This window comes from Sinohyriopsis cumingii, chromosome 6 (assembly GCF_028554795.1).
Source record: "Sinohyriopsis cumingii isolate HCF-2022 chromosome 6, ASM2855479v2, whole genome shotgun sequence".
Classification (NCBI taxonomy): Eukaryota; Metazoa; Mollusca; class Bivalvia; order Unionida; family Unionidae; genus Sinohyriopsis; species Sinohyriopsis cumingii.
In genome coordinates this window covers 35,007,666-35,017,983 of record NC_142966.1, presented here as the reverse complement: position 1 = coordinate 35,017,983, position 10,318 = coordinate 35,007,666, and positions in this window count along the sequence as shown.

Here is a 10,318-nt window from a genome sequence, read left to right as displayed (position 1 = left end):
TTTATGACATAAGTAAATCTGATCCCGTTTCAGTTTGGCTATTTAGCAGCGAAGATAAATATGATCAATTTGTGCGGCCCAATGGTGCAATTTACAGAATAAAATCTTTACATGACTCAGTGACAGAATTAATTGATAAATACTCGACAAATTCTGAATTACTAACCAATTGTTTTACTTGTTCGTCTGTTGCAGCTCATGCCGCTAGAGAGAAAAACTCGTGGAAACCAACACGATGTGAATTTCTCGAAGATGTCCAGGCAAGTTGCGCTGAATACGGCCATGGTGGACTTTGGAACACTAAATACGATCACAAAATATGATATCGGTTGATATGACCGCGTGTTATCCTGGAAGTTTTCTAGGGTTAGGAGATTGTGGCGAGTATTTTGCTAAATTTGGTCATCCAACAAGCGAAATGACCCGTGTTGCGATTAACGGGCCGTTACCAAATTTTCCTTAAACGGGTTTTGCTCGTGTTGTATCATTTAAATTTGCTGATAATTTGCATAAAATCTGCTATATTTGGTTTGGAAAACATTTCTCGTGTCAGCGTTGGGTCAATATAGCGCTGCTGCAGTATATGTTAGATTCAGCAATGTTGACGTTGTTGACAGTCAGTGAAGCAATTATTTCGTATAAAAAACAAACTACAGTTTGGCTACCAACATGCGACGAAAACGCGAAGGATCTGGGTAGAAAAATTATAGGTAAATTCACTCAAGGTGGCGCGTATGATCACAAGCGGCATCATGCCAGATTAATTATGGACGACGCTGAATTAGATTTTAGAATCGCCGATACAACATCAAAAGGTACATTCTGCAATCGCGAAAATATTTACGTCAACGACACGAAGATTGGTACCGTAGTTAACTATGTTGAAGGAGAATCACCGCAATATACGCATTTAAGATCCTCGATGTTGGCTTATGTTAGTATAAATTTGCTTTCGATGATAAACAAATTTCCTAAAGACGCAGTTAGGGTAGCGACAGATTCGTTTTAAATTGATGGCAAACACGCGTCATTGCTGGAAAATCTAGTTAGTGATGGTAGCTGGGGTACTTGGAGAATTAAAAATGAAAATATTTTGAATTATAGTCAATCTGCCGACGTTGCTGATGCTGATGAATTCCATCAAAATACAATGCCGGATGTCTCTGTGGCACCATCTGTTTACGATCCTATTTCGCGACATAAATTTGTGTATATAAATGAACCTGGTGGTAGCGGAAAAACAACACGAGTCATCGAATTATTGAAAAATACTGATTTGATTGTATTGACGCCGAAACACAGATTAGCAAAGGAAATGAAGCAGCGTGGTGTTGTTTCTTGCACATACCACAGCTATTTCAAATATAGCGGCGGAGATTGGAATTGTTCTCGCATGGGAGAGAAATACATAAATAAAAATATAGTTATTGATGAAGTTTGTACGATAATATTAACGCTATTAAAATTGTTCCTTGATTTTTTATCAACGAAAAATACCGCCGTAATAATGTGCGAAGATCACGGCCAGCCAAATCCTATAGACGGAATGTCGCCTCATGATTGGTTGAAGAATTTTGTTGATTATTAGGAAGAAGTTGAAACTGATTTTAGATCTTTAGATATGTCACTAATTTTAAGAAATTAATTCGACTACAACCAGATAAAATTCAATGTGACGTTATGAGAAAAATAATTGATGAAACATTAATGACAGATTTTCTAAATTTATGGCAGCCTGATCATTTAGTTGTTGCTAGCAGAAAAATAGTTCGTGATGAACTTCAATAAAAACTTTTACAACATCATAGAGAGAAATTTCCAACACTGCCAGTACCACTATGTTATCGACCAATTGATACGCGACAACAAAATATTGATGTTGTTTTGCCAGGATGAGAAATAAAAAATTTAGTTTTAAATGATATTGTCACTGTTGATATTAATCTTGTCAATGACGCATTAAATGCTGAAAAATCACCGTGGAAATTAGGATACGCCATGACGATACATTCATCGCAAGGACTAACTATTGATGGTACTGTTTGGATTGTCGATGACAGAATTATGTGGTCAAATTTGGTTTATTTAGCTGTATCACGAGTTAGAAAATTATCTCAATTGAGACGAATTGTTCTTGATGCAACGGTAGTTAACGATGAAACGTGCGAAAATATAATTAAGAAAAAAATATTTAGTTATAATCGATATGACAGAAAAAATAATTATGAATCTGACCTTGACGTGGACTTCATATTGACACTTCGACGAGAACAAAATAATAATTGCGCCATTTGTAATTGCGTGATGGCCTGGCAGTATCAAAAAAATGATCCACGACAATTCACCGTCAACAGGAAAAATAATGATATCGGTCACTTGCGAAGTAATGTTAATCTTGCTTGCTTGGAATGTAACAGAAGAGTTATTATTTAAGTGATTCTGGCGGTAATTGAGTGTCAGCGGGAATTACTTGTAGTTCTTCACGAGTAAAGCCACGTTGAGGTGCCAGCGAATCAAGAACATAAATTGCAGGTCTTCCTGATGACCTTGTTACGGCAGATATTTTGTGTGTTGTCACGCTCCAATTTGGGTCAGTTGCTCTTTTTCGGCCTCCTTCAGCTTCACCTTGCTTGTATAAATACCTAACAATAGTACTACCTAATACAGGATCTTTTGAAAAATCTCGTCTAATTATCGGAATATTTAATTTTTTAATCGCTATTGCTGGCTTCATCTTTATTGTTCTAGTTTTTTCATTATTGATCGCATTAATAACTTCAGGTAACCTTGATACCCAATCACTTGATCGTTTGTCCGAGATAAATTCTTTCGCATATTGATATCCAAATAACCGCTCAGCTAATGTTTTGTTAAATCTTTCGACAATTGCTTGATTTTTGTGAATTCCACCTCGTCGTATATTTGTGTTATTTTTTTTTCATTAACGATAAAACAGAACCAAAAAATTCCCTGCCATAATCAACCTGAAGTAAATTTGGCCAGGTTAATGGTCCTCGTTGATAAATTCTGTTAAATGCGTCTGATACCTCAGTTGCTGTTTTAGTTGCTAACGGCATAGTCTCTTTATATCTACTAGCGATATCAACAACAGTTAGTACATATTTGTAGGTTTTACCGTCAACAACATCGTGAGGCAGAAACATTATATCAGAATGATGAACTTCGTTAGGTACACTAACATCAAAATGCGCGTAATTAATTTTTTTAGGTGGAGGAAGATAAATTTGCCAGATTGCCTGTTTGGCTAACCAATCCATTGCTGTTTGATATTTTACTTTAGCGGCTTTGGCAAGTTTGGCAATTGCTGCTTTTCCTCGCCAGTAGCCATGAGGAGAATAATGTATTAGGTCCATTATTAATTACTCGCGCCGAATACTAATTTACCTTTCATGGCTGTTTTTGTTAACCACGAAGCAAGTTTTTCTTTGAAATTTTTATCAGGAATTGCATTTAATGCGTGAATCAATTTTACGTCAGCAATATGCCTTTGCGCCAAATCTCCGCTACGATAAGCTAAATCATGAACATAACAAGCGCCATCAATTGCATTTACGGGAACTTCACCAATTTTTGGATTATTATTTTTATCTAATCTGATATCGAGTCGAGTGCCGGGACCGCAATAATTATAACCTGGCATGTGTTTTTCTCCGGGGTATTTTGCCCAGGGCAATCCTGGCAGTGATGCTAATCCTGCGGCAATATCACCTCCGTGTCTTTTTTTTTTGCAGTGAATTTAAACTTTTTTTGTTCTACAAATTTCACACCTGCCTGTTATAGCAGATCTGTTGTTCTTTGTAATAACCTCGTTTAATTCCAATGTTGGCGTTCGCGTGCGACATTTAACACAATATAAATCCATGAAATTATTAATATATCATGAATGTAATTGATTTTTCAGCTACAAAAAAACGCAAGCAAGTTAAACATCACGCGGCATTACCAAATTCAATCAGGATGATAATAATTGGTCCGTCCGGGTCTGGTAAAACTCAATTATTGCTAAATTTGATAATGAGGTGGTTGAAGTGGGACAAATTATATTTAGTTGCCCCATCTGTTGACGACCAACGCTGTTATAAGGTTTTAAAGGAATTTAGCGATAATGCATCAGAATTTGGTGATAATATCATTGAATTTATTACAGATATTGATGAGGCACCATCAGTTGATGATCTTGATGGAGAAATTAATAATTTAGTCGTTTATGATGACATAATGTTGGACAAACAAGCAAATCCATCTAGGATATTTTCTCGTGGGCGACATAAAAACACAGATGTTATTTACGTAACACAAAGATACACGCAAATACCAAAGGTAATTAGAGATAATTGCAATATTTTGGCAGTATTTAATGGAGTTGACACTCACATGCTGCGAAATATTCACCAAACTTGGTGCAACGGCGACATGGATTTTGTAAAATTTAAAAATCTATTTAGTCGTGCGCAATCAACGCCAAATGGATTTATAACGATAAATTTGCATGATCCGCGATCAAGATATAGAATTGGACTTGACCAAATATTTTAACTTTTGTACAGCAGCAGAGAGGCCGTGACCAATTTTTCGTGCTAAAAACAAAACCAAAATCTATTTAAACAATTTTCCATTTGCTTGGGGGTGGGGGGGGGTACAATTTGTCTGCGTGGGAATACTTTTGTGATAAACTACGTATATGCAGCAGATTGTCTGTCTTAATAACATCTCCCAGCAGCGTTTATTTTTACATTTGGGGCCTTCCTGGCGAATGTTTCTCGTAGGAGCGTTTATTTTGGCGAACGGCCCTGGTCTGTTTAGCCTCTCTGCCGCTCAAAGTGTCATGGTAACACCCCAGGTCTCATCGCTGGCAGCAACTCGACTTGGTTATCACCAGGCATTCTGTCCTTATCAGCGTCCTCTCCACCAGAACCTACCACAGTGCAGACTGCGACTCCGAACATGCCCTCGTCAGCAGCAGAGTGCGACTACAGCCACACACACTACACCGCTCAAAATCAAAATGACGCCCTCGCATAAACACTGCGCAGATGTCGGTCCCAGCCAAGGTGGAGGAGTATGTGTCCGTCCTGGACAAGGCTCTCCAGGAACTGCCTGAGCACGATGCTACAGCCTAGTGGAACGCCATGTAGGGTGCCATCTACAGAACAGCTATGTCCACGTTTGGCAAGAAGGAACGACCCAGACAGGACTGGTTCGACGCACACCTATCAAAGATTGAACCACAAATCAAGGAGAAACGAAAAGCCTTCATAGCTTACAAAAAATGCCCGAATGAACGGACGCTTGCTGCTCTCAGAAGTGCCCGAAGCAACACCCAACGCATCGCTAGACAGTGTGCGAACGAGTACTGGCAACAACTGTGCGAAGGGATCCAGCGCAATGCCGAGTCCGGAAACATCCAAGGTATGTACAGTGGCATCAAGAAGGCTCTAGGCCCTACATTGAAAGGGGTCGCTCCCCTGAAATCTCTGATGGGAGAGATGATCACAGAAAGTGGGCAACATATGGCCAGATGGGTGGAGCATTACTCAGAGCTATAATCCCGAGAAACCTCAGTCACCGATGCAGCCCTCAGAAGGATAAAGAATCTTCCCACCATGGAGGAGCTCGACAAAGTGCCAACCTTAGAGGAGCTCAGCAAAGCAACTGACTCCATCCCAAACAACAAAGCACCAGGTAGTGACAACATCCCGCCCGAAGCTATCAAACGTGGGAAACGTACATTGCTTAAACCACTGCGTGAGCTACTTTGCCTCTGCTGAGAGGAAGGATCAATCCCCCAAGACATGCGCGATGTCACAATTGTGACCCTTTACAAAAACATAGGTGACCGCAGTGACTGAAATAATTACAGAGGGATCTCGCTCCTGAGCATCGTTGGTAAAGTGTAAGCCCGCAAGCAGCAGGGAAGTTCTACAGACCAGACGGTTCCGCCAAAATAAAGCCTCCTACGAGAACTTTCTCCGTAGAAGCCTCAGAAAGCAGAAATAACGCTTCCTACGAAAATTAATTTGCGTAAATTCGTCCCCGAGTGCAATTTTTGTGTGCAAAATCAATGATTCTGGACAAGGAAAAAATGGAACTTTTTAGGGGGGGGGGTGGGAAATTTATTTGGTGTCAGTGTGCGCTGTCAAGATTTGGCTGCGGATCTCATGAATAAATTTGATCGAGACCGATTCGATATCTACTACGCGGATCATGAAGATTAATCGTAATAAAACCATGCGGTGTTGCCTGAGCGCGGCTGAAAAAATTTTTGAATTTGTTTATGTCCATGTCGCTGTTACACCAGGTCTGATGAATATTTCTCAGCGTGTGCGTGTCAACACCGTTGAACACCGACAAAATATTACAATTGTCCCTAATAACTTTAGGAATCTGCGTATATCGCTGCGTCACGTAAATCACATCGGTGTTCTTGTGTCTGCCACGCGAGAATATCCTAGCCGGGTTGGTTTGCTTGTCCAGCATAACATCATCGAAAACAACAAGATTATTAACATCGCCATCTAAATTTTCCACTGATGGAGCTTCATTGATGTCTGTGATAAATTCGATTGTGCCCTCATCGGTATTGTCTCTAAATTCCTTTAGAACTTGATAACATCGCTGATCATCAACGGATGGCGCAACCAAATACAACTTATCCCATTTCAGCCATCGCATTATCAAATTTATCAACAAGTGCGTCTTTCCAGAACCAGACGGGCCAATGATTATCATTCTTATCGAATTTGGTAATACCGCATTATGTTTTATTTGCTCGCGTCGCTTCGTGGCAGAAAAGTCAATTACATTCATGTTACTAGAATATATGGATCTATATTGTGTTAAGTGTCGCACTCACACAGCTAGGCTAAATCCAACCGAAATCGTTACACGCAACAACAGGAACGCAATCAGGGGTGAATGCGAAGTTTGTAGCACACGCAAGTTCAAATTTGTAAAAAAAAAAATAGAATCGGAGGAGACATTACCGCCTCCTTGAAAAATCTACCTGGGCTGCCCTGGGCGAAATATCCCGGAGAGAAGCATTTACCAGGATACAATTACTGCGGACCCGGTACGAGGCTTGATATAAGACTCAACGATAATAATCAACCAAATCCCGGTGAAGAACCAGTAAACGCCATCGATAACGCGTGCTACTATCACGATCTTGCGTATCGTAGCGGCGATTTACAACAACGACATCTCGCTGATATTAGGCTAATTCACGCAATAGACGCGATTCCTGACAAAAGTTTCAAGGAGAAATTAGCGACTTGGCTGATAAAAGGCACAATGAAAGGTAAATTAGTATTCGGTGCTGGTAAATAATAATGGAGCAGATATATTATTCTCCGCGAGGATTTTGGCGAGGAAAATCAGCAATAGCCAAACTTGCCAAAGCCGCAAAAGTAAAACAATCTGTTGCTGAATCGTGGCTATCGAAACAGGCAGTCTGGCAAATATATCTTCCTCCGCCTAAGAAAATACCGTACGCGAGTTTCTCTGTCAGCGTACCCAATGAAGTTCATCAGGCTGTTTTAATGTTTCTTCCTCACGATACCGTTGACGGAGTCACATACAAGTACGTGTTGACGGTTGTTGATATCGCTAGCAGATACAAGGAAGCGGAACCGTTATCGAATAAAACAGCAACAGAAATTGCCAAGGCGTTTGACAAAATTTACTCACGATCTCCGTTGACCTGGCCGAAGCTTCTCCAGATTGATCCAGGACGAGAATTCCTCGGTGCGGTTACTTCATTGATGAAGAAGAATAATGTTAAAATTCGACGCGGTATAGTTGGTGTTCATCGCAATCAAGCTATCGTTGAAAGATTCAACAAAACGCTCGCAGAACGATTATTCGGATATCAGTACGCGCGCGAATTCATCCAAGATAATCGATCTCATGATTGGGTATCGAGGTTGCCTCATGTGATTAACGCGCTAAATAACGAGACAACGAGAACAATAGCAATGAAGCCTGCAATTGCAATTACAAAATCGAATATACCACTAAAGCGAGATTCTACGATTCCACCTGTGCTAGGTAGCGTCACGGTCAGGTATTTATATAAAGAAGGCGAGGCGGAGGGAGGAAGAAAAAGAGCAACCGATCCAAACTGGAGCGTTACAACACATAAAATATCAGCCGTAACAAGATCATCGGGAAGACCAGCGATTTACATCTTAGATTCGTTAGCGCCACAACGCGGATTTACCAAGGAGGAATTACAGATAATACCGAAAGATACTCAACTACCGCCAGCGTCATTAATGTGATTTACTCGAATTCTACCTAACTGAGATAATTTTCTTACTCTTGACACGGCCAAATACACTAAATTTGACCAGGAAATTCTATCGTCGACGATCCAGACCTGGCCGTGCACGGTCAATCCCTGCGACGAATGTATCGTTGTTGCATATCCTAGTTTCCATGGCGATCTTTCTGCGTTTATCGCGTCATTGACAAGATTAATATCAACCCCGATGACATCATTCAAGACCAAGATCCTTTCCTCTCCGCAGGGTAAAGTAACACTGATATTTTGTTTCCTGGTATCAGCGGGCCTGTAACACAACGGCACCTGCAATGTTGGAAATTTCTCGCAATGCAACTTAAATAACATTTCCTGGATAACATCACGAACAATTTTCCTGCTAGCAACAATCAGATGATCGGGACGCCACAAAGTTAGAAAAATATCCATCGGAGTCTCGTCGATTATTCTTCTCATTACATCACATTGAATTTTATTCGGTTGTAATCGAGTTAATTTCTTAAATTCGGTCAGTAAAATATCATCGGATCTATAATCGGCGTCGATTTCCTCGTAATAGTCAACGAAGTTTCTGAGCCACTCATGAGGAGATTCACCATCAATCGGATCAGGCTGACCGTGATCTCCGCACATTATCACGGCGGTATTTTTCCCCTCCAGCCAGGTCAAGATCGATTTTAACGTGACTAAATTTACTGTGCAAATTTCATCAAATATAATGATCTTGTTGATGTATTTGTTTCCCATGCGAGCCGAATCCCACAATCCACCGCTGTATTTGAAATAACTATGATATGTGCAAGAACCAACGCCGTGTTGTTTTATTTCTCGCGCTAATCTGTGAGTCGGAGTCAACACGATCATATCGGAATTTGCAAATAAATTTATCGCTCGCGTTGTTTTACCGCTACCACCAGGACCATTCATGTAGACGAATTTGTTACGCGAAATTGGGTCAAATGCGGATGCAGCCGTCGAAGATTTTTCACATTTATCCCGATGAAATTTATCGCAATCTTCGACATCGGCGTCCTCACAATAATCTAGAATATCCTCGTTTTTAATCCTCCAAGTTCCCCAAGAGCCATCGGTAATTAAATTCTCCAGCCTACACCGGTATTTTTTATCGATATAAAACGAATCCGTTGCGACCCTTACCGCGATATCAGAAAATTTGTTTATCATTGACAGTAAATTTATACTCACATAAGCGAGCATCGACGACCTCAAATGCGTATACTGCGCTGATTCTCCATCAAGGTAGCTAATTACGGTACCTAACTTTGTTCCATCAATGATAATATTTTCTCTGTTGCAGAATATTCCTCGCGATACCGTATCAGCGATAATAAAATCCATCTCGGCGTCGTTGATAAACAACCTAGCGTGTCGATGTTTATGATCAACGGATCCTCCTTGAGTAAATTTACCAATTATTTTTCTTCCGATATCTTTCGCGTTGTCGCAATCCGTCGGTAGCCACACCTCAGTTTGTTTCCTGTATGATATAATCGCTTCACTTACCGTCAACGATATTAACATTGACGAATCCAGCATATATTTCAACAACACCGTAGGGACCCATCTGCGCTGCGATAAATGCCGACCGAACCAAATATAACAGATTTTATGTAAATTTTCAGCAAACTCGAATGAAGTGACACAAGCGAATCCTGTCATAACAAAATCTGGCAACGGTCCGTTAATTGCCACTCTTGTCATCTCGTTGGTGGGATGGCCAAATTTAGCAAAATAATCCGCGCAATCGCCGTATCCGAGGAAACTTCCAGGATAGCACGCGCTCATGTCAACGGATATCATATCTTCGAAATAATACTTGGTATTCCACAATCCGCCATGGCCGTACTCGATACAGCTGAGTTGAATATCAGCGAGATATTCATTCCTCGTAGGTTTCCATGAGTTTCTCTCTCTGGCAGCGTGAGCAGCAACAGACGGAACCGTAAAGCAATTTGTCAGTAACTGATCAGGATTTGACGAATATTTCACCGCGAT